Source organism: Pezoporus occidentalis, unplaced genomic scaffold, assembly GCF_034315485.1.
Source record: "Pezoporus occidentalis ecotype Australia unplaced genomic scaffold, CSIRO_AGI_Poc_V1 ctg57, whole genome shotgun sequence".
NCBI lineage: Eukaryota > Metazoa > Chordata > Aves > Psittaciformes > Psittacidae > Pezoporus > Pezoporus occidentalis.
Genome location: NW_026915910.1, coordinates 478,456 through 502,675, shown reverse-complemented (window position 1 = coordinate 502,675; position 24,220 = coordinate 478,456).

Genomic DNA, 24,220 nt, shown 5'->3' with positions numbered 1-24,220 from the left:
ATGTGTATATTTTCCTAAAATGTACAATATGTTAAGGCATAAACTATTATATTTTTTACATGGATATTATTTTTCTATTTGTACAGGTCTAAATTCAGGAAGGTATTTAAATATTTACCTATCATGCCTTCAATTACTTCACTTGCATATGTTAAATCATTTTCCAAAACAAGGGTACTTTTCTGAATCAGGGCCAGAAAGATAATGTTAACTGTGCAGTTATTTCTTTCTATCTGTTGATACAATAAAGCATGCGTATTTCCCTAAGGTTACACAAATGTTATTGCATAAAACCCAATGATTTCATTGGCTTGTTAATTAATTTTCAGGGGAGACTCAAGGAATGACCATCTCATTAACAAGCAGAGATTAGCAACCAGGATCTACTGGTTTGGCCAGAGGGACAGAAAAACACACAGATGGAAAAATAAAGAAACCCTAAAAGTAAACAGAAAATATTGTAGGTAACAGCTCCAGTCATTGTTTAGATTTCTGCAAATTGTACTTTAAGATATTTTTAATCTCATCTATTTCATTTACAGTGGCAGGTAAGTAAATATATAAAATGCTACATTAGTAGAAGAACAGATTTTTTTGTTTATTAAGCCAAATTGAAATTTGATTTACACTAAAAACATAAAAAAAAGCAAAAGGGAGATAATTACAGCTTCAGTTTGGCTGCTCAACTTTTAATAATCTTCTACATGTAATGGGAATGGAGAAGCCTTTTCCTGACAATGCTGGCAGGATAACTTCTACACGCTATTGATTTTTCTTCATTGATTGTAATCTTCCTCTTCCTGAGCGTCTGTCTTTGCTTCTCTGACATATTGAACACTGAATAGTCCCTGAGTAATTCTCGAACAGTTTGGGATCATTTTTATTTTCACAGGACAGTTGAGACCAATGGAATGATTTATGTATACTTTGGAAGGCAAAACAAAACAGTTCTGCTCCAGGAATAAATATGGACACAAAGACTTTTCTTTTTTTAAAAAGTATCCCCCTTCTTCCCTCCTCTCCAACCCCCCTTTACTTCCACAGTCCAATAATTTCATAGGTATCTGCCAAATAATGTAGAGCAGAAGAGTAAGGCATAAACATCTCTCACAGCTGTGATTTCAGCCATGATTGATGATTAAATACCACTGGAGGGATAGCAGGAAAATGAATATTTATTAATGATATAAAGTGCCGCTGGTTTAAAATCCAAAGAGATTTATCATTTTATATCCATGGGATGTATGCATTGAAAGCGGAATGTTCAATAAAAGAGGCCAAATACCTCAGTCAAAACATAAGTACTTCCAGTGAGCTTCTGATTGAATTCCTTTCTTAAAGTGTGCTAAACATAGTAGCTTTCGTTAAGGTTTTCATGGAATCATTTCATAGAACAGTTTGGGTTGGTTAAAATCACTTTGTTGCAACCTCTCTGCCATGGACAGGGACATCTTCCACTAGACCAGGTTGCTCAAAGCCCATCCAAACTGGTCTTGAACACTTCCAGGGATGGGGAAACTACAGCTTACCAGGGCAACCTGTTCCAGTGCCTCACCACTTTAGCTAATTAAGCTTACATGAACAGTAGATCATGTAGACATAGCCTAAGGGAAAATTGCAGTAACAATAGTTTTAGCATATTATAGAAAAATAGCTATGCATAACTATCATATAATACTAACATGAAATTTACAGTCATTTATTTTCTGCAGGGGTAAAGATTCTAGAATAGTCTGATGTGTAACAGTTGCCTTTTTCTGTCTTGACTTCATTAGTTTTTATTTTATAAAGCTGATAGTTCAGATAAGCTGTACCACACTGCTACAGGCAGCTTTGCATATTTTTTATTCACAGCAGAATTTTGCTCTGAATGATCCTAGTCTTTCAGAAGTTAAATAAAGCAATTTCTGGCTTATCTGATATGCAAAAGACTTTTTTTAATTTGGTTTTGCAGAAGAAAAAATATTACAAAATATCCTTGTGCCTTTCTCTTGAACGCAGGCCCGATTAGGAAATACTGTCCTATGTTGATCCTTTTTTTCCCTCTGATATTTTTGCAGCCTGTTATATGGGATGAGCTTGTTCAGACAATAAAAAATGTACCTGCTGTGTAGACAGCAAAGGAGAAATTGACTGATAGAATTCAGATCTATAATTTAACATACAGCTTTCAAGTCAGGCTGGAAGTTCCAGATGTTAAACTTTGGCTAATGGATAGTGCTGAGAAAGGCAGGGTTCAGAGGAAGTCTAAAAATGGATCAAAAGCATATTCATGGCCAAAAATGCAAGCAAAATACTTATTTACTTTGATTTGGGGAAAGACAGAAAAAAAAAGTAAGCATCTAATTGATACTATTGGCATTTGGAGAGTAAGAAAAAAGGTGAACACTCTACCCAGTAAGAAGCACACCATTACATCATATAAAATTAAGAACAAGTGACTGGACAGCAAGTGATGTCTCCTATTTTATCAACATCGTCCTTACTGAAACTCAACAGAACTTCACCATATCAGTGGATTCATTGTCATTTTACATGTTCATAGCACCTAGTGGAAAACCACTTTCATTTCTGACTATTTGTATTATTTCTGACTATATGTATTATTGTCTTATCTGGGCTTTAGAGCTGCCTAAATAATGAACCTGAAGGACAGTGGCAGGGAGAGAGGCAAAGAGATAGGGAAGGTGAGAACGCATTGGTAGATAACCCCCTGGAGAATCAGATGATGTCTCTTGTTTCTCAGTGCAAGAATTAGCATCTCCCACTCACGAGGTCTGTGAAGAAAGGGCTGGTGCTCCTAGCTGGATCATAGCTGAAGAAAGAGTGTTTAAGTCAGGCTTGTTTAAATAGATCTTCTATTTAACGATTTTTTCCAAAAAGTCTCATTTCAATAAAGGATTTAGGAGTAAAAAAGGTTAAAAAAAATAAATTGTTGTAGCACAATGAATTATTGTAAACATAAACGAGTGGTACATAGCTTCACTTGTCCTGAGTGATGAGTGAGCATTTTCTTTCATTACCTTCCCAAGGTATTCCCAGCAGCTGTAGTGTGCCAGGAAGGTTAGAAGTGTCTTTTCTGAAAACCAGTCAAACAGCCTCTCCTGTGTGAAATACAGTATAAAGTTAGCACTCATTTTGGGAAGAATAATGATGGTGATATGTGTTCAATGTAAGGATATCTGAATGTTTCCCTCAGGCAAACAAACATATATTGCAAGTGTGAACTGAAAGACACAGAAATCAACTAATACTTATAATGACAACAGTTTGGATTGTCTATTGTTAGGGATGGGATTCAGATTATTCTTCAAAGACCTGAGTCTTAGTTCTGACAATATGGACATCTGCTGCCATTTGAAATGCCCTAGAATATCCTTTCCTCTTTCCTTGTACTTGTCTGGATGGGTATACATCCTTTGGCAGCTCTCCAATGGCTCTACATGCCCGGGTGATTTGGAGAAAATTCCAGGAACAAACTTGCCAGCAAAGTTTTCAAGCTGACAAGCAGGTATTCTTTATTGCAGTGCCAGCAGACGTGGGGGATAGCTCCTCCTAACGTGTATCTCCCCAGTTGCCACACAAGCCATCCTTTTATAGCCACTGGGCATACATACATATTCATGAGGCTACATATGGATTACCTCATTTTCCAGAAAGTTCCCCGCATGCGTACAGAATTGTGGTGGTGGTCTCTGAGGGTCGTTTACTTCTTCCAACAATCTTCATCACTTCTGGCAGCCTTTGAAGCATGCGCAGTAGATGCTCATACCAGTTTAATTGGTTCGTTAGCACCAGAGACATAATAATCCTCCTATCCTCCTACTTATCAGTTAGTTTAACTGTAGCCCATCCTGGATATCTGCGGTTCCCAGATACTCCTTATCCCTGTGTCCTGTTCTTCTAGGCTGCTTTTCTTAAAACTCTGTCAACTATAATGATATATCTTGTGAGAATTCTCAGTATGTTTTCTAGCTGTACTCTATTTTTTATTTCTTTATGTATCATGCACCTCAGTAATTTTCCATTGCTACTGTTACAAAGCCATCAAACTTAACATTACTTAAAACTAATTCTAAAGGTTTATATGTTCAATTTTGTGATTTTGTGCCCCCCTTCTCTCACAGGTGAGGTGATCAGGGGTAGCTTCAGACCCCAGAGGTATTTCACCTTGCCAGCTTTATAGTTGCAAGGCTCCTGCAGTTCCATGTCCCCAGGCTGGGTTAGTACATACACAAAATATAAACAGAACCAGCAACACATGTCAGCACAAAGAGAGTATATCCTGCGACCTGTGTAATCACACTCAATACTCACATTTTCACAAGCAGCAGAGTCACCCTCTTCTGCTCCTTTTCTTCAACTGAACAGGGCTGAAGACTGCTGGTGGGATTTAGACACACAGAATATGGGTCTCTCCAGGAGCTGGCCTCAGACAGTTTACCCAGCAGCTGGTTCCCAAACCCCAGGGCTCTCCAGTTCTTCATGCCTGAGCTGAACCTTAAAGGCCATGAGGTTCATAGTCAAGAACAGGGCCTAGTCAGACCGGTGTACTGAAACCCAAACCCCTTTGCCCCCCTAGAAAGAAAGACTTAGTACTAGAAATAAAATGCTTAACTTTAAAGGGCTTTGGCACATATCTGAATATTCAGTGTGGTTGAATCAAATTCAACTTGGTACACTTCAGCTGTCTAATTCTGGAAGTACCTGAAGTCACAAAGAAGACTCCATGGTAAGCCAGAGTTTCCTTCAGTTACCTCATTGCATCATAATTTGGAAAATCTGTTGAGCCCCACCACTACATGCATCTCAACTGAGGAATTCAGGGAGTTTGTGCAGAATACATGAACTCAGGAAAGGAAACAATTTTTATAGTCGGGGTCTCAGGGTTTTAACTGGTGAGACATCAGTATGGATCCTTGTCTATCTACAGGTACATGTGTAAGGAATTGTTAGTCCCTCAAATTCTCCCATCTATCTTAACTGTGTCTCCAAAATATTCAGACTAGTTTGCTGCCTTTTTATTCTAGAAACTCTTGCATTCTTGTCTGCAGACTTCAACTAAGAAGGAAAGATATCCAGTCATTGTACACTGAGGGACAGATAATTTCCTGTCAGCATATTCTAAAGAGAGAAAAGTTATTAAAAAAGAGACATGAAGGGTGGGGACACCTATACAGTTTGTACAACTGAAGTAGTGCCCTTTTGTGAACCCTCTCATGTTCCTGCAAAACAGAGGCTGAAACTCCTTATCGACATAGATAAGGTCTTCAAAAGTCCCAAAGAGGTAAATGTTTCAAGGCATTTCAGCATTTCCAGAGATTTAACAAAAAGGGAAATGCACAGTTGTTCTGTAAGGGAAATAGATTTTCTAAAGACTAAAGATTTCCAGTGGGAAATCAGAACACTAAAATAATTTTTAGCCTGTGCAAAAGATATCCAGCTAACTTGGGATAACTTGCTTTGCTGTGACTGTATTTTCCCACCTGTTAAAGAAACTGTAATAGAAGTCAGCTAAAGACAAGCATAAAGGCATATCCAGTGGGATTCAAGATGTAAAGGTATTAACATTTTTAACTCTAATGATAAAAATCTGGCTAATTTATTTCTTTTGCTTGCATGTGGGTATGAAATATCAGATTCCAGTAATACACTGGTTAATAATATCAAAAATAAAGCAGCAGAGAACTGAAAATAATGAAACCGGTTAGGATTCTGTTGCTTCTCACAAGGGAAAAAATGGCTTTATTGTGATTCAATCAGAGCAGCCAGATTTCAAGTATTTGGTACTAGCAGGTAATGGGAAATTACCCAAGTTTTTCCTCATATTTCTGCTCTGGCATCTTAACTTAAGTACCCTACATCATTCTATTTCATGGGCTCTGACACTTGGTAAATGTGTTTAAAAACTTTTAAAAAGAAGGGGAAAAAATCTCCTCCATAAAGTCCTTTTGTTTTGAACGATTATAATCACGATTTTCAGAAAACAGCATCCGTATCTTGAGCTGATGGTATGTTACAATGGCATGTCACATCTGGATATATCAACCATATAATATCATTTGACTGGTGGCAGCATTGCCAATTGGGGGAAAGGCACCTCTAACTGAGGCAGCATTTCCAAACACATTTCTACTCCCAGGCTACAATGTGTGCTTATCTGCATTTTGGACTCAGTAATGCTCCTTTGGCTGGTGGGGTAATGAAAATCAGGGCTCAGTAAAGGAATATCTACACTGCTGCCAGGGCCCCTAGGATCAGAAACATGATAGACATACTTTAGCTACCTTTAAGCTAGATGTCTTGGGTAAAGTACTAAGAATGAATGTTTTAACATAGTCAGGTCTGGCTAGCCAATATTCAAGTCACTGCTAAAGATCTGAAAACTACCAGTACCCAAACCTGCTTGTGGAGTGCTGGGGAATGTCCTCTCCATTCAGTGTGTGAGGGTTAAATATTTACACTTCATAAGAAAATCAGTCTGATCTGAGCAGTGCAGCTGCCTGTGATTACCATGTCCTTTTTCTCTAGCACATTTTTTCCTGCACACTGGCTGCCTACATTTGCTTTGAGGTCAGGTAAGGACCATTTCTGTTTCCTGAAAAGAACCAAGGAATCAGATAAGTATTCTTATCAACCACAGAGGTTACAAATACCTTTTAAAGGGAAAGCTTGAGACTGTTTTCGCTTTTACCTGTGAAGCTCGCACAACATACTTCTAGAAACATGTCTTGTGCCACTGTAGCCAAAAGAGCACTTCCCAACATCACGAAAAGTTTCTTGAAAGACATTATTCACAACCTCTTGTCTAAGGAGTATTTTGCAAATGATTTAAGTATTTTCAAAGAATAGTCTTCAGACTGATCAAACAGTCTTAAAATTTAGTAAGCGTATTTTCTATTATTCCTTTATATGAAAAAATGTTAAATCAGTCCTGAAGCGGAATAAAACAGTAAAATTTAAGTGACAGAGATAAATTGCTAAGAGTAAAAGGTCATGTTCAAGAGTTTTCACTAATCTGGATGTTGGCAGATAAACCAGACCATTTAGCATATGATGAATAAAGTCTGCATTCTATCTCTCAATTAACATTAAATACAGGAGAGATAGACATCCACTTGGGGTAAGATTCATCTCACCTAGCTTTAAATATCTTCAAAGCAGACATCTGTAACTAAATGGTTGTCTAGACACCTTCTATAGCTGATGGAGAGGAAGAGACACTTCTAGAGCTCTAGATGTGGCAATTTCTCTCTATCGGGTATGAAAGGAGCATTTTCACTGGCATCATTGATGCAAATATCTGCATTGTAAGAATTTATATTTAGCCAGATGAATCATGCTAGCAGCATCTGTATGATTTTAACTGTTCTCTGTCCTTTCTGATGTAGACTTTACTTCCATTGACACAAAACAAGAATTTGATTTCAGAAAGGGGTATCCATGACAGTACACAAGGACCAAGTCAGTTAGCACTTAAAAGGAAAATATTCTGCATTCTTCACTGTTCCATAGTTCTTTCTGCGTTAGAGACATCAAAATAACAGAAAATTACTATATTTTTGACCTTCAGCTTTCCTAATCTTTATTACTAACAAATAAGATAGTTGTGGTAAGATAGAAACAAAACATATGTGCAATGTATTCAAAATCAAATTTGGAAATCTTGGCATTTAAGGAAATTGCCTTTCATTTCCATGTCACTGTTTTAAAAGAGCAGGTGAAATTTCTCTATTTTATTTTCAAATCAGAAGGCAAGACCTTGAAAATGTGTTTCACACAAGGTTAGTTTTCTATCTAAATATGTAAAATAACAAAAGCTGGTATGACTTAAGGCAGCAAAAATGTGCTATTCAGAGTTGAGCTCTTGAAAATTAGTAAATGCCCTTGTTATCATTTTTAGATAAATTTTATTTTGACCAATCTGTATGCACATTCTAATAGCATCTTTAGTTACATCAGCATATTTTTTACTATTTTTACAGATTTCATTCCTTCTCCTTTATACATTTGCATAGGGTGGATATTGTGTTTCAAAAAGTTTGATAAATCTGTTATTTGCCAACTTTAAAGACCCTGCTTGGGAATTTTTAAGACAACTTGAATATCTCATGATTCATAAAAGATCCTTGTAATTTTTTATTAGTGGTGTCCAGAAGTTTCCTTAATGCCAATGTGAGCAGTATATACTCAGCCCGTTCCTCTTCTACTAAGCTCATGCCATATACACCTGTTCCTCAGAGGACTGTCTGCAGTCGTCATCATAACTAAGTTCATAAAAGACATTTTGATACTTGCTGTAATCCTCAGATTTAATTTTTTCACTGCACTGAATTCATGGCATTTCCAGGACTTCACTTCTGGGTGTTGGTTATGGCAGAAGCTTATTGCTGTTCAGAAAGTGAGATGAGTCTCACCCTGTCCCCTCATATCAGCAGGGACAAGCTAAAATGCTGCAGCTTTCTTCCTGTATTATAAATAGAGGTGTTTAATAGGAAAATGACAATTATAGTTACCTTATGGACAGATATTTTATTTTATTGTTTGTGATGTGTCCACTTGCCATGGTATAAATAACGCAATGAACAAACAGCTATAACAGCACTAATGACCTTGTGAGACGTTTGCAAAATGCAAGGAATTTAAGCTTGATCTTTTTCAGTCTTTTTAAGAAACTATACTTACCTTCCTTCTGCAAGGGATGGGAGACAGCAAGTGTGTTCTTTATAGGCATTAGGATCCTCATGGGATGCAAAAAATTATGCATAATGGAGCTGTCAGGAAATTTTCATATTTAGACAAGAAGTTGACATAGTTTTGGCTTTTTGCATGTTCTTAAAAATTCTATCATTTAGAAGGCAAAAATAATGTTGGTTTTTTTTTTCTATATGTCTAAAGGCTTTCTTCCTTCTTGACCAAGCATAACCCTTCACATTTTAACTCAACTGGGAAAAAGAAAAAAGTCCAACACAGGAAGGATCAAAACACCCAGTAATTTTCCTGAGATGATACAAATGCAAAACTCTTGCTATCCTCTAAGCTCTGTGTGATAGCTAAAGCAGAAAAAGAAGTGTGTCATGCACTTTTCATTACTGGCATGTTGAAGATATGGTTGATATTTTCACACTGTTTAGCCCTCACCCATCTACTGCAGCTTTAAAATATAAGTAATATTGCCACGGCTTTTCATATTGAAGGGCTGCAGAACTGATCCGAGCCTCCTTGCAGCCGTATTGATAAAAGTTATTATTAATTGTCAGTCTGTTAACCTGCTCATGGTGCTCAGAGATGTCTGATGGCTGGAACTTTATCATGCAAATACAAATAGCAAAGGAATATCTTGGCTTGATAGTGACACTTCCTTATGAAGTTTGAGAACTCAAGGAATTTTCTTTGGGAGGCTGTGTATAGACAACCTGCCATTATGATTGATTGCATTCACGGAGCATTTCTGCCCTTGTCTTATTACTGAAGAAAACATTGTTGGCTCCATGTAGTTCCCTTCCATCGGCTAGCACCTTCGTGCTTTAATGAGATTCAGATCTTTTGCAGATACTTTCAAGTCTGTAATACTCTTATCCTCCTTTCTCCTCTGTTTTAGCCTGTGGTGACAGCAGGGCCTGTTAAGCCTGGAGAAGAAGTGACTGGGAGGGGACCTTATCAATGCGTACAAATATCTTACTGGCGGGTGTCAAGAGTATGTGGTCAGACTCTTTCTAGTAGTGCCCAGTAACAGGATAAGTGACAATGGGCACAAACTGAAACACAGAAAGTGTTTTCCATCTGAATGAGGAAGAACATCTCTGCTTTGAGGATCAAAAAGCACTGGAACAGACTGCCCAGAGAGGTTAAGGAGTCCCCTTCCCTGGAGATATTCAAAAGCTAGCTGGACACGATCCTTTGCAACCTGCACTAGGTGAACCTGCTTTTTTGGGGGGTGGAGGGGTGTGACGTGTTGGACTAGATGATCTCCAGAGGTCCCTTCCAAACCTACCATTCTGTGATTCTGTGATATATATGTTTTTAAACCTTTTACTACTATATAATGCCTTATTGCAGTGTGTACGTTTTTTTCCTATCAGTAAAATTGCACAGTACTTTGCTCTGGCTTACTCTTCCTTGCTGACCACATGATCCCAAAGAAACGAATTTATAGTACTTTATTTAGCCTGACTCTTTAAATGACCCTGTGACTGTGGTACATGCACAGGTAAATGTACTGTAGCTGAAATAAGACCAGTCCTGAAACAGCTGAAAGAATTTGTATGAACAAAACAGAAACTAGGACCTGGTATTACTAATGCCACTACTTATACCAGCAGCTGAAAGAACAGAATACCAATGCAAATTTGGGACCTATTGGTTTAAGGTATCTGGATATAACATTACTTAAACATGTTCTTTTCTGATGCTTCATTATCCATAAACAATTTAAATTGCTACTATTCATGCTTTCTATACAGAGTTTGTCTCTCATCTTTTTCTTCCTTGTACAGTTGCTATCTTTCCTCTCATAAGGAGGTATGTGTTATAATTCTGTGTTTAATATATTTGCTTTCTTTATAGCTCATGATTGGTAATTATACTTTTCCTATTAATAGAATTCTTAAGTGTCTTCCAAACATTATCTCATTGGATTCCAGCAAAACCTTTTACACATACTGCAGTTTCCAGACTTCTGTTACCTAATCTCTCTTCCTGGCTAGTTTTAAAGAAAGGACTTTTTCTTCTTTTCTTTTTTCTTTTTTCTTTTTTCTCTTTACTGCATTTCTAGAGTGGTGAGGTACTCGAGACTGCACTTCCTCTAGGTGAGATACTGTATCTAGCTATTGACTTCTACTTAATGACTGAGTTTAATATGGACACAGCTTGTCAATACCTCATAGCTACAACTCTGTATCACATTTTTGTCTTGTGAATATCCCTTTTGTGTACAATTAAGAAACCAAAGAAATATAGGCAATCATAGGCAAGTATTTGAACTGTTACAGGCTTCTCTGAAGGGACTTAAATACTGTTTGGAGTCATTAGTATGGTCTGCAGCTCCATGTTCTTGTAGGTTAATACTGTAGCAAGACCTTCTGGAAATCACTGCCATAAATAGATTGTTGGTAGAAAGAAGTGAAATCACCTAGTGCTGGTCTGAGAGAAATAACCATTATAATTGGTGCTTTCTGGTCAGTACAACCCCTGGGAGCTAAGGACTTTCTTCTCAGAGGAATTGTGCAACAATTACACCCGGAGGCTGTGTGTGTGTATGTCATGACATAAAAGAGTCTGAATTAATTATTTTGTATGGTGCAACCCACTTTGACTTATAAGCTATAAAAAGCCCGCCTGAGAGGGAATTAATTATTGCTGGAAATAACATATAATTACAATGTTGCAGGGAAAAGATAAGAATTAATGTGCCAGGTGTAAGTAGATTAGACCAGCTTGACAGAAATGAGCAACTAAAGAAGAATTTATAGATGAAAGCTTACAGCCATTGCACCCATAGTGACTGGAAAACATTACCATGTGATGACTTCTTAGTGGTTTATGTGAAATGAGATATTGGCTTTAGACTCATTGCTCAGAGACAGGTCTCTATGTCACAAATCTGACAATAAAATGGAGTGAATTGAACATCCCATCAGAGAAACGAAGAGAGAAAAAGCTCAGAGACTAAATTAAACTTGTTTCCCTTCTTGAAATTATCTTCTTGGGTAGGAGTTGAGGAGTCTTGTGGCAGAGAAAGGAGCTTTGAGGGAAACACATTTCACTGTGTTTCTGTCCTTGTCCAGTGTTGCAGGACTATGAACTCCAGAGTGGAGAGCCAGCTGCTTTTCATAAGCAAAAAAAGGAAAATTCTGCTTTATCCATGGTTTATCAAATACAGGGGAATTAAGAGGAAGAAAGAGAGAAGGAAGTTTCCACCTGGCTTTTCGAATCATCTCATCTTCTTGTATTAAAAAGGATCATTTATAACACTCTGCTCTTGACACCTAGGAAGGGTGTTTGTTGAAAGAATAACGTGTTTTGCATGGTTCAAGGCCACTGAGAGAGAAATAAACTTAGCCCATGGTATGGAGTCTAATCAGGAACACCAACACCTTGAAAAAGCAGAGAAAAGAGCTGTTGTGAAAGACGAAAGAAAAATGACTCAATATATATAGTCTATGCAACATTATGGGAGAAATGAATAGTTCACTGCAATGGGATAAACACCCCTCTACATATGCCTGATTCCGTCTGATGGATAAAGGAATTGGGCACAATTGTACATAATGTGTGTTTTTGAATTGTTCAATTATTGGCAAAGAGTCAGAAGGCTCTGCACCTGAGTCCGTCTCCAGGCTAAAATAAAATTGGAGAGCTTAATCTTTCTCCATCTTATTTTCCTACCTGATCTGCAACACTGTTTTGTTTTTTTTTTCTTTTGGTGTTAGCAGGCACACGGTTAACTCAGCAGCCAATCACAACTCCAGGCTGTCTACTGCTTGCCACCTTTTGCTGTGTTGTTGATTCGGACTGACTCCAGGAACAAACTTGCCAACAAAGTTTTCAAGCTGACAAGCAAGTATTCTTTATTGCGGTGCCGGAAGACATGAGGGATAGCTCCTCCTAACGTGTGTCTCCCCATTGCCACACAAGCCATCCTTATATAGTCACTGGGCATACATACGTATTCATGAGGCTACGTATGGATTACATCATTTTCCAGAAAGTTCCCCGCATGCGTACAGAATTGTGGTGGTGGTCTCTGAGGGTCGTTTACTTCTTCCAACAATCTTCATCACTTCTGGCAGCCTTTGAAGCATGCGCAGTAGATGCTCATACCAGTTTAATTGGTTCGTTAGCACCAGAGACATAATAATCCTCCTATCCTCCTACTTATCAGTTAGTTTAACTGTAGCCCATCCTGGATATCTGCGGTTCCCAGATACTCCTTATCCCTGTGTCCTGTTCTTCTAGACTGTTTTTCTTAAAACTATGTCAATTATAATGATTTATTTTGTACAAGTATTCTCAGTATGTTCTCTAGCTGTACTCTATTTTTTTTCTCTATGTATCATGCACCTCAGTAATTTTCCATTTCTACTGTTACAAAGCCATCAAACTTAACATTACTTAAAACTAATTCTAAAGGTTTATATGTTCAATTTTGTGATTTTGTGCCCCCCTTGTCTCCAGACTCAGGACTAGAAATCACAGCAGCTTCTCTAAGAACTCTTAGTTAGTAAGAACTGCACTAAAGGTACTCAAACCCCACATCATTTTTACTGTCGCTAATAGATTTAGATAAATTTGAAACTTAAACTTAGTTTTTCAATTGACTTCCTTGGTTCACAAGTTGCTAAGCATGTTGTCAGAACTGGTTAAAAAAAATAAAAATAAAAAATATCTAAACTATCCATATCACCTCTGATAGCTGTTTGTTCCCCTTATTTCAAACCCACATATTGTCAAGATAAAATAGAATCATTCCATTCTATTTACAAAATCTGTCTGACTTTAATTCCATTTATGTGGAACTAAAATTAAGACTTTCATGAACATGGTTTAGTAGAATAAAATGCACTATTTTTTTTTTTAATTTTATTGTAATGAAAAGGCAGTCTGGCCTTGTGGTTTTGATTATAATTCCTTGGAGTTTTAGGAATATAAGCCAGAAATCAGTTAATCTTATGCTAGTGTGAACCTATGTGAAAAGGACTTCTGAAAGTTTTGCTTACCATTGCTTAATACTTAAATAACTAAAATGCAGATCTAATTTTTGGTTGATTGCCTTACAGAGATTGCTAGATGTAATGCACTTTACAGCATGAATCAATCCATTGTTTTGATTTTAACTGTATTGGGCCAAGCATAATTATGATTGATTCTTGTGAGTATTCAGAAATTCACATAATGAAGAGTTTAGTATAGCAATAGAATCAATAGAGAATAAAGCTTTGTCAATGTTATTTAAGACTTTACAATTGAAATCATAAAAATATTTCAGAGAAGTTAATTTTTCAGTGTCTACATTAACATTCCCCAGTTGCTGTTTCATTGGTATTCATTTTATAACAGAAAGTGACAAGAATACAAATAGGAAGAAAACCGATACATGTTTGTGCCTACATCCACACTGCAGTGTCCTAATTGCCACTCACACAGAGATGACTGAGTTAGTGGTAAAGTTTGTAGCAACACCCCAGGCTTCAATGGCAAAACAGAATTATAGAATAGTAGAATAGTTAAGGATGGAGCATTCACCACTTATTCGGACAATCTGTTCCAGTGCCTCACCACCCTCACAATAAAGAACTTCTTCCTTATAGCTAAACTAAAACACCTCTGTTTGAAGTCATTACCCCTTTTCCTATCACTACAGTTCCTGATGAAGCTGTACTACCTGAATACCAGCCAGTTTTCTTTCTCTTTTGTCTCATTTGAGTTTGAATTTTGCATCTGTATAACTTTGTGAAGAAGGACATTTTGTTTCCTCTCTACTTTTCTGTTCAAAAAGGGACAATTAAAAAAAACCAACCAACAAACCAAACAAGAGGAAAGTGCAGAAAAGGCCCTGTGCTTAAACATGTTTCACTAAAATAAAAACACACAACAGGAAGATCTCTTCAATCATTAGTTCCAGGCCCCTGCTGCCACTGGCACTGGCATGATACAATCCCTCCCATAAACTGATCAGGCTTCAATGATTGCAGTCTCTGAATTCCTCGGCTCATTGAGTTGAATAGGTCAGCTTCCTGTCTAATAGTGACAATATGTGACAAGACTGTTTTCTGAAGGTTTTCAACATAAAGAAAGGAGCAGAGGAGGGAGAGTAAGAATACACTTTAAAATGGTAGATTGATTTTAAAGATTAGCACAATTCTGGGAAGATAGTGGAAGATTGCTTACATAACCACAATTATTTTTTTGCTAATCATATCAGGCTGAAAAATTATCAACTCATATAAAACATACAATTTTGAAACTCTTCAATGATACACAAATGGGAGGTAGAACTCTTCAAAACCTGTGAGCTTCGAAAGCTGACTGAGAAGTGATGTGTACATATGACTTTTCTTTATATTATTAATAGCCAGGCATATTTAAAATGGATCTGTGATCATAACAGTGCTGAGCATCCTGGTGAAACCAGGTTTACCCTGTTCTTACATTTCTTTTGGTATCTGTTTATGGTCACAATGGGAAATGAGAAATTAGACTGTAAGAACCTTGGGCTTGACCAAGTGAGACTATTCTTATGTTCTTTCCTACTTTCATTACATTCTGCTAAAAATCTAATCACATTCTCACTGCACAGTGACATTTTCTTGTTTATTACTTAATTTGAAATTGCTGCTAACTTTCAGGAAACATTTATTTCTACTGTTAGTCTCTGAATGAAGATGTTAGGGAGCTTAGCTCAGTTTAAGAAATCTAAATTCAGTTATCATCTAGCATAGACATCTACTGTTACACTAGGTGTCCATGATCCTGTTACAATCAATGAAAACCTAGTCAATACAATAAAGAGCCTCTCTAGCTCTCTGGTCTTTATAGATTGCATTGATTGCATCTCCATTAATGATAATGGGAGCTTATATTATGATTTTGAGTCAGTTTCCTAAACACAGGTGTCTAATGCCATTCTAAATGCACTCCTGTATTCCCTGGCAGCTGACTTCAAAAGGATGCGCATCTCCTCCAGCATGTCTTTTGTCAGATCTATGAGCCTGTGAGTGTCTAGAATAAACTAGGTGGCGTGAAAAAGGCAATGCATGCCTGTATTGAGGCAGTAGAACCAAGTCTGTTGTGCACAGCTGGACACCTGAATTTAGTATGATAATGAGAAGCTCATCACAGATTTTAATGCCTATAATCGAGTATTGTTGCTCACAACTCAGTAGAATTCCTCAATGTGAAATGAAAAATATACCAGTCCTTCTTGGGTGCTGAATGACATCTGAGATTTCATTTTCTCAGCTCTTTGAGTGTCTGCAGTTCTGTCATAGCAGGAGAGTGATAATGAAGGAAGCAGAAAAAATGAAGACAAGGAAGGACTTGGTGCATATGTTGTCTTGATGCTTCATTTAGCTGTTTTGTTTTTCATGTGTTATGTTTCCCTGGGGGTTATAACTGACAGTGCAGGCAATGATTCTCATACTTTTAGATTTTCCCCCAACACTAGACCCAGAAGCATTTTGAGTAATATACCATAATAATTTACATATTACCCTTCAGCAGAAGGGCACCAAAACACTGTGTTGACAGCAAGCCCATTATTCAAATATAAATGAAAGTCCAATAATGGCAGCTTCCACAGGAAATGAGGATCAGGAATTCCAGAATCATGTTATAGAATTAAGCATCTTACTAGTTACCTTTCTGTCCAGCACCTGCATTGTACACCTGTGCCACATTTACAAGCTTCTCTGCAGCCTGAGAATTGAAACTGAAACACGCAGACACACACCACAGAAAGGAATCAGATTCCACATTGCTGGTTTCTATAAGAATGGAGAACTTAGGTTAAAAAGGCAATTGCAATTGCAAAAATAAATTTAATTACATTAAATTTCCAGGATCTCATGACACCTCTGGTTTTCCAGCTCTGTCCTGGGGAATACAAATAAGCATTTATTGCAGCTGAAGCCCCTGTTTCAGACTTCAGAGGTCCAGCTGAGGAATTTCTATACTTAATCATGGCATATGTCATACATGTTTTCCCCCATATGACAAATGTAAAGACTTTAACAAAGATTTTCCCTAAGAAGCCAAGGAACTTCATGCAAATACAACCCCTCTTATGAGCAGGACTTTAATACCAGAACTTGAAGAAATAAAAAGTAGATCAGATTTTGCTTTCCATTGCTATTGTAAAAGTGCTCACTTTTCAGAGAGCTGCTAACAGAGGCTGAGATACATCTGCGCAGAGGGGGCTAATTCAGCAAAATCTGTCTCTGACAATATCCAATGCCAGCCATTTCCACCAAGAAATGGTGATCCAGATAAAAGACAGATAGAAGCCAGTTTTCCTGAGGACGCATTTCTATTTACCTGATTGTAGTCAAGGACTGTGAAAAAATTACTTAAGATTTAAACTTGTCCTGCTACCCAAACTCATATTTATGGTTTTAACAATTTATAAGAAAAACCTAAATTACAGTAGGAAATGAATCATTACATATTTTTCTGCAATTCTGTGTAGAAGAATTTGAGCTTTGCTCCAGGCTGGCAGAAAGAATCACGTTTAATTGGTTCAGTCAGAAGCTGGTAGCCAGTTATTAAGAGCTGTGAAACTGGGATCTATATTGTCACATCATTTTCTTGGCTCTAAGGACTGGCACGCCCTAAGCATCCTGGTCTGCTATACTCCAAATTGTGGGACAGATTATTGACTGTAACTCTGACCATTTTCTAGATGAAATGTCCATTCCTGCTAAGCTGTTAATCTCAATGTGGATATGACCAGTTTAGCAGTGTACTTGTAAAGATGTGACAGTAGTGTAGACAGGAGGATGTGATGTCTTCATCAACAGTAGACATAATATTTCTGTCAACTGATGATCACTGTGGGTTTGTGATGGAAAATTTATGGAGAGGGTTGTGGGAAGTAACAGATGTAAACTCTCTCATGTCTCAGAAGAGTGTCAATAGAAAAGTAGCTATGATCAGAACAGACAGGAAATTAGATAAAGCAGCCACTCCTTTCAGAAAATTTAGTGCATTAATTCATTTAACTACATCAGTAAACAAACATGACATGTAGTGTTGCAAAATAAGCCTTTTGTAAATAACAAACCAAACAGCGTTACCGTTAGTTTAAATCTCCTTAATCAGCTGCAGCACCAGTGATTTTGCTGAAGAAGTAGCAGAAAGGGTCACTGAAACCATTATGTAGATTACTTGGATCTCCTATATCCGGTTCTCTGATCCTTGCTTATCCATTCCAAAAAGGCTAGCTCCAAATAGAAAGGAAGCTGTAATAAACAACCCTTGCTTTGTCCCAGCAGGACCTCATCTCTACTGTTGAACAGAGACTGTACAACTTCTCATGAGATGCTCAACTTGAATCTGTGTGGAAGCACTATCACACTGTGGGATGAATCCATTCAGAAACTGTGAGCCTAACTGGTTCAAACTGGAATCATCTCTGTTGAGTTTAAACACAAACCTGTTTTTTTTTCTGGAAAAGTTACAACTGCATAAAATAACACAAAAGTTAATTTGTACAGAATGAGGAGTAAGGGGCAGTCAATTTATTAGCTAGTGATTATAAATAAGTCTATAGGTGAGCAGAAAGGACAAAAAGGGAAGTCTTGAACCTAGGACTCTCTTTCAATGATTGGTTCATACATGCTTTTCCTTGCCTGGGTTTCTGTCTGACCTTGCTTTCATCTGAGTATTTCAACATTTGTCTTGAATGCACCATGAATTTTACATGAGTGGATGCATATAGTGCACAGAGAGAAGCAATAATGCACATTGCTAAAACTTCACCCATCAAGAGGAACTGTGCAGTACTTGACAAGTTTGCCCCATACTGCCAGTATAATTTTGCTATACACTTTCATGTGAGATCACTCTGAAGAAGAGATGGAGAGAGGCAATTCTGAAAAGTGATAAACTATGGTGTGATAAAGACAGGAAAAAGTAAACAAGTGGGTGGAAGAGCCTTTTTCACTTTTCAGACTTGAGAGGTCTCCTTTAAGGTGTGTACTGCTGTTGGATAAAGAGGCAAACTTGCAGTGATGTGTCTGTCAGTACTGCTTAATGTGAAGGAGCAAGGAAGGAATTGCACAAGAGTTTATTACTGTTGCCTTCCAGGTAGGCTGTAGAAGAAAAAGCGTGAGAAAGAAGAGCTACAGTTTGCAGTCACAGTTTGCCAGTTTTTCCCAGCCTGTCTTCAAATATTTAAAATTCCTTTCAGTAAAAAAATGTGAAGGATTGCTCTCTCCCTTGTCTCTGTGACAGTTCATTTAAGGGACAAAGAGAAATAAATCGTAAATAAATTATGTGTTCTTCTCTATCTCCATTTTAAAGGCTGGGTGTTTTTTTTCCTCTGCTTTTTGTATGTATGTATCTCACATACTTTTAAATTGTTATTTTTCTTAAAATAAAATTGGAGAAATCGGTCTATAAACCTGGACTATGCCCCTGTTAACAACTTTTTCCTCTCTGTTTACTCATTAATGCTGCAGTTCTCCCCACCTGTTCCCATTGCTGTCAGTAATGAATACACCCCTCTGTATCCCTGTGCTCTTCAAAAAGCTAGGTCCTTTGAAGCTACAGTTGCCACCCCTCAAAAAAGACGACCGTCTACCTATCAAAAGGGTGAAGCTTTGTGCATAAAAGTAACTGATACCGGTCTATCGGTTACAGTCTATATTATAGCTCTAAAAGAGGTAATTTCTGATGTTTAAATTGAGACACGATAGCCAAGGTGCTGCTGATTACCAGATTGCTCACTGCTGTTGCTTGAGGAGTGGCTTCCTACCTTTAGTCTACACACACTTCTTTAGGAAAGACAGAGGGGGTTAGAGATCATATCATTTTTCAATTTGAATGAGATGCTGTCTGAAAAGAAGAAAGTATTTTTAGCCATTGCCTCTCTTTCTTTTGCTCATCAATGTTTGCTGCAATCTGGCCTCTAGAGCACCTCGGGGAATTTTGTCAGTAGCTCTGGTGGGAGCTGACTATTATTTCATTAAAACACAGATAAATGGAAAGACATTATTTTACATTCTTATTGCTATTATGAATGACATATAAAATAATGTAACAGAATTAAAATATTTCTAATAAATTTTATTTACTTCTTACTATTTAATGCTTATGGCAGGTACATAACATTAAGGTTTTTTGTTATTCTATGTTGAATTTGGGGGGAAAAGATGAGTTTTATTTGAATAAGTGAATTTTAAAGCCTTCTATTTTACAGTGGTATGTGGTAATTAAAGGAATAGAGAAGAAAATTAATAATCATAGAGTCATATCTGAATAAACCTCAAACAACAGGTATTCGGTATCTAGACTGGTGAGCAATGCCTTTGTGTGATAGTATGTTTCAATACCTTCCTATTTTTGGCTTGATATCATGCTTTTCTTAACTGGCTCTCACTATGGGATACCTGGCAAACAGATGAATTCCTATTTCAATGAACTGCTGTGAAGAAGGTGTGCCTTTGCATTTCTGCATCAGCTGGATATTCACCTGATGGCAGTAAAATAATGTCAAACTGCTAGAAATTTTTCTACATTGCAAAAATATGGTATACAAGGCCTATTTTAACCAAACATTTGTATGAGAAGGTGGGAGCCTTGCTAGAAGCTAAAAATTTACCTATTTGGTTAAATTGAAAATCTTTCCAGATTAACACCCAAATAACATAATATACGGGAGCAGAAAGTAGCTACCATCTCTTACACATAGGGCACTTAGTTGTGTTTTGAATGGGGCAAAGTGGGGCGAAACAATATTGCCTTAAAAGTAATACTCTTCCTGTCCTAGAAATAGATGCAACTCTGATTCTGGGTAATGTTTCCTCACAGAATTGAAACATCACTTAGGTTGGAAGGGACCTCTTCAGAGCACCTAGTCCAATCTACTTGTTTGAGAGTAAATTGCAGTTTCCAAGTGAGATGAAGGAAGGAAAAGTGCCAGAGCAAACCATCCCATCTTTACCTCAGTTTCCCTCTAAATTCTTAGAACAATATAATGGAATTTCTATTCTTGACACTATAAACATTCATATACTAAATATGATTTTTTTAATTGACCTTTCATAATTTAATGCTTTCTGGGTAAGTGTGAAATTTCACTTCTTGTGTGCTAAGATGTTTCTTGATTCAGATTGAATTGGTGAGTATTCTTTAAATAATTTCTTAGGACTGCCTAAGGTAAAATAAAGAATATTATGGATCAGTTTTCTTTTCATCCAAATAATAAACTTCTTCCATCACTAGTTGGTCAGTAATTGGTATTTTTATGAACCTCCCCTTCACATTTTTAAACGACAGAATGGGTCCTCTCACTCCAATACTTCCTGTGGTGTGCTAGCTCACAGGTCAAATATGAATCCAAGATAATGCGATTGCATTTCTGGATTGCTATGTAGACATATGTTAAGAAGACCTAGGGTGCAATGAACCCTAACTGGACGGAGAATCCAAATTCAGAAAGTTAATTTAAAACATGGCCCGCTTTCTGCCTCAAAATAGAGAGCAATTCTTCCATCAATATATCATAATATTTATAAAGCCTCTAATACTCTACTAGTTGATTACTTCACAATCTTTGAAGAAATTATACCCACAACACCTTTCTAAGGTAGGAAAATATTATTATCACCTTTTTTAGGTAGGGTAGCAAGGCACAAAGTGAAGGCTATATTTTAAGAGAGCTAGGCACATAAGAGGACAGGTGCCAAACTCAGTATTCAGGAAAAGATAAGTAATACCAAAATCCCATCAGGAGACTATCATCATTATTAAATGCCTAAATACCTCAAAAATTCTGTCCCATAGACACTGTGCCATATGCCAATATACTGCAAGGAGGAATATATCCTTTTTTAGAAGGCAGCTTTCCCTAATTGATTCGATACTTTTCACTGCAAAATTTAGACAAACTAGTTTAACCAGTTTTAACTCCCTTTCAGCCCCACCTCCCTGAGCACTTTAAATGTCACTATTTCCACTGGAATTGAAGGTGCATAGAATAGCATGTCCTGCACAGAAATATGATAATCTCTCGTCAATGTTTGGCAACTAGTATCTATTAATTAAGAATCCACCATTTGTACTCTGTAATTATATTTATTAAACCCTAACTCATATCCTAACTATAATTAGCTCCTGCTAATTAATTTTATCAAATCCCTCTAGATTCGTATCTTAAGTAAATATTGAGTAGCCCTACACTAATTATTTCAATCAACGTGGAGTGCATTTCAAATGACTGTGAATAGTTTCTTTTAATTAAATTTAATATAAAATAAATGTTCTATATAATAAATTTGCAAATGTTAAGATTTTAAGATAAAAGAGAATATGGGACTGATATAATATAAAATGCTCATGTACGTATTAGACCAGGTTAAATAAGGCAATTCTAAGTCAAAATTCCTACATAGGAAGATGAAAGAGTTTTTATAGAACCATAGAATCATAGACTAGTTAGGGTTGGAAAGGACCTTAAGATCATCTAGTTCCAACCCCCCTGCTGTGGGCAGGGACACCTTACGCTAAATCATATCACCCAAGGTCCCGTCCAACCTGGCCTTGAACACTGCCAGGGATGGAGCATTCACAACCTCCTTGGGCAACCTATTCCAGTGCCTCACCACCCTAACAGGAAAGAATTTCCTTCTTATATCCAACCTTATATAAGAAAGATATGTAGAAATATAGCTTAATATTATAATCATGTACATTGAAAAGTCTTTCCATATCCTTTGAAGCATATAGGAATCCCTAGAATTTTAAAAAATCTAATTTAATTTAAAAAGTTGTCTGAAATTGGGTAGTGTTTATGGAAGTAAAGAATATGATAGTGGAACAGAAGCACACATTTGGATGAGGTGCTATGTTTTGTCACTCACCAATAATGAAAAATATCCTGCTTGATTACCTTGCTATTGGTAATTCAATTTGATCTATGCATCAATTGAAATTATGGTGTTAATTTAGATTGTTTAAAGCAAAATATTTGACAAGCAGGTAGCAACAAGAAGTTAGCATTCAGATCATAGCCATTTTGGATGTAGTGGGCTATCCTTGACTTTTATCTGGAAGGTAATGTGTATCCTGTAGACTTCAAGCAATGTTGAATAAAATAAGAATGAGTTTTCATCTTGTTTTTTGTCTCCTGCTTTGGCTTGCTGGCATAAAATTTAGTGACCGGGGGGAGAAATCTGTATTATTTTAAATGGTGACAGTTTGTTGTTACAGAAGTGGTGACAAACGGAAAAGAGATTTCAACTCTGTTGCTGTAGTGGGTTAGTCATTATTTCAACTAGTGTGACACAGGTCAAGTGTATAAAGTAGCTTCCATCTGTGGATATTTGATTTTAATTATCAAAGAATACAAACTAGCAAAAGTTAAATCCTAATCCAAGCAAGAATATGTGGCATTATGATTCAGATGTATTACACTACCTTATTTTAATCTTTCACTTCATAATTTATAGTATCACCTCCTAATTGACAGTACCACAGTCATTTGGCTGCAGAGATCATTACAATACTGCACAGGTTTCTTAAGTTTACAGAGAACCTCATGTATATGTTTCATTTTTTTCTTATTTAAATTTTATTTAAACATGTATACACACACGTAAAGAAGATATAGCTATTTGATTTGTTTTGTATCACTCTGTGTATTGGTATCAATGGCTTATTTTTCCTATGCCATTTGATACCACTTTACCACTCAAAAAATGCTCCTGGAGAAGCTTTACAGATAGGTATAGGTATAGGACAGAGTAGACCATAAGTATAAGTTCTCTGATGACACATATTTTCACAGACTTTAGATTTCCTGAAGCTGCTTCTGTTTTGGGTTCAGTAACATGTGGTTGTATAAAATATTTATTTTCCAGAAAGATATGTAATCTTATTTTTGAAACTATCAACAGATAGTGAGACCACCTCCTCCCTCAATAGTTTGTTCTAGTGGTTTGTCATTTATGCCATATGCTTAAAGTTAATGCCACATTTCCCATCTGATTTTTTCTGAGTTCAGTAAAGCTACATTAATGTCCTTGCCAGTCAGTTGTTTACACATCTTCAGGCTTTTTGGGTAATTCAGGGAGAATCCATATTGTCCTTCACTCTTGAAGCACCTGAGGTCTTCCTGGTTGCCTGCAACCATTTTCTGTTCCAGCAAGCAACCACTAGTCAACCCGGTATGAGTCAACAGCTCTGCTTTTATCAGTTTCATTAACCTCTGCTTGGATGGCTGCTTGACTTAATTGGTTATTTCTTTTGGATTTTTTTTAGGTATTTATTTGTCCTTCTATTGCTTTCATCCTCCAAATGGTCATATTTATAATGTCCTTCTTGCTTCAATCATTCATCTCATACACGGGTTTGTCTCTCCCACATTCATTTTGTTCCAGTCTATCTATAGTATACAAGTCTTCACTTTGTGTTTGCATTGAATTCAATATGCAATGGAAAAAAATCAGGCTGCACAAAAGTACCTGATACTGACTGTTACTCATTCCTTCCCTTCTACTTG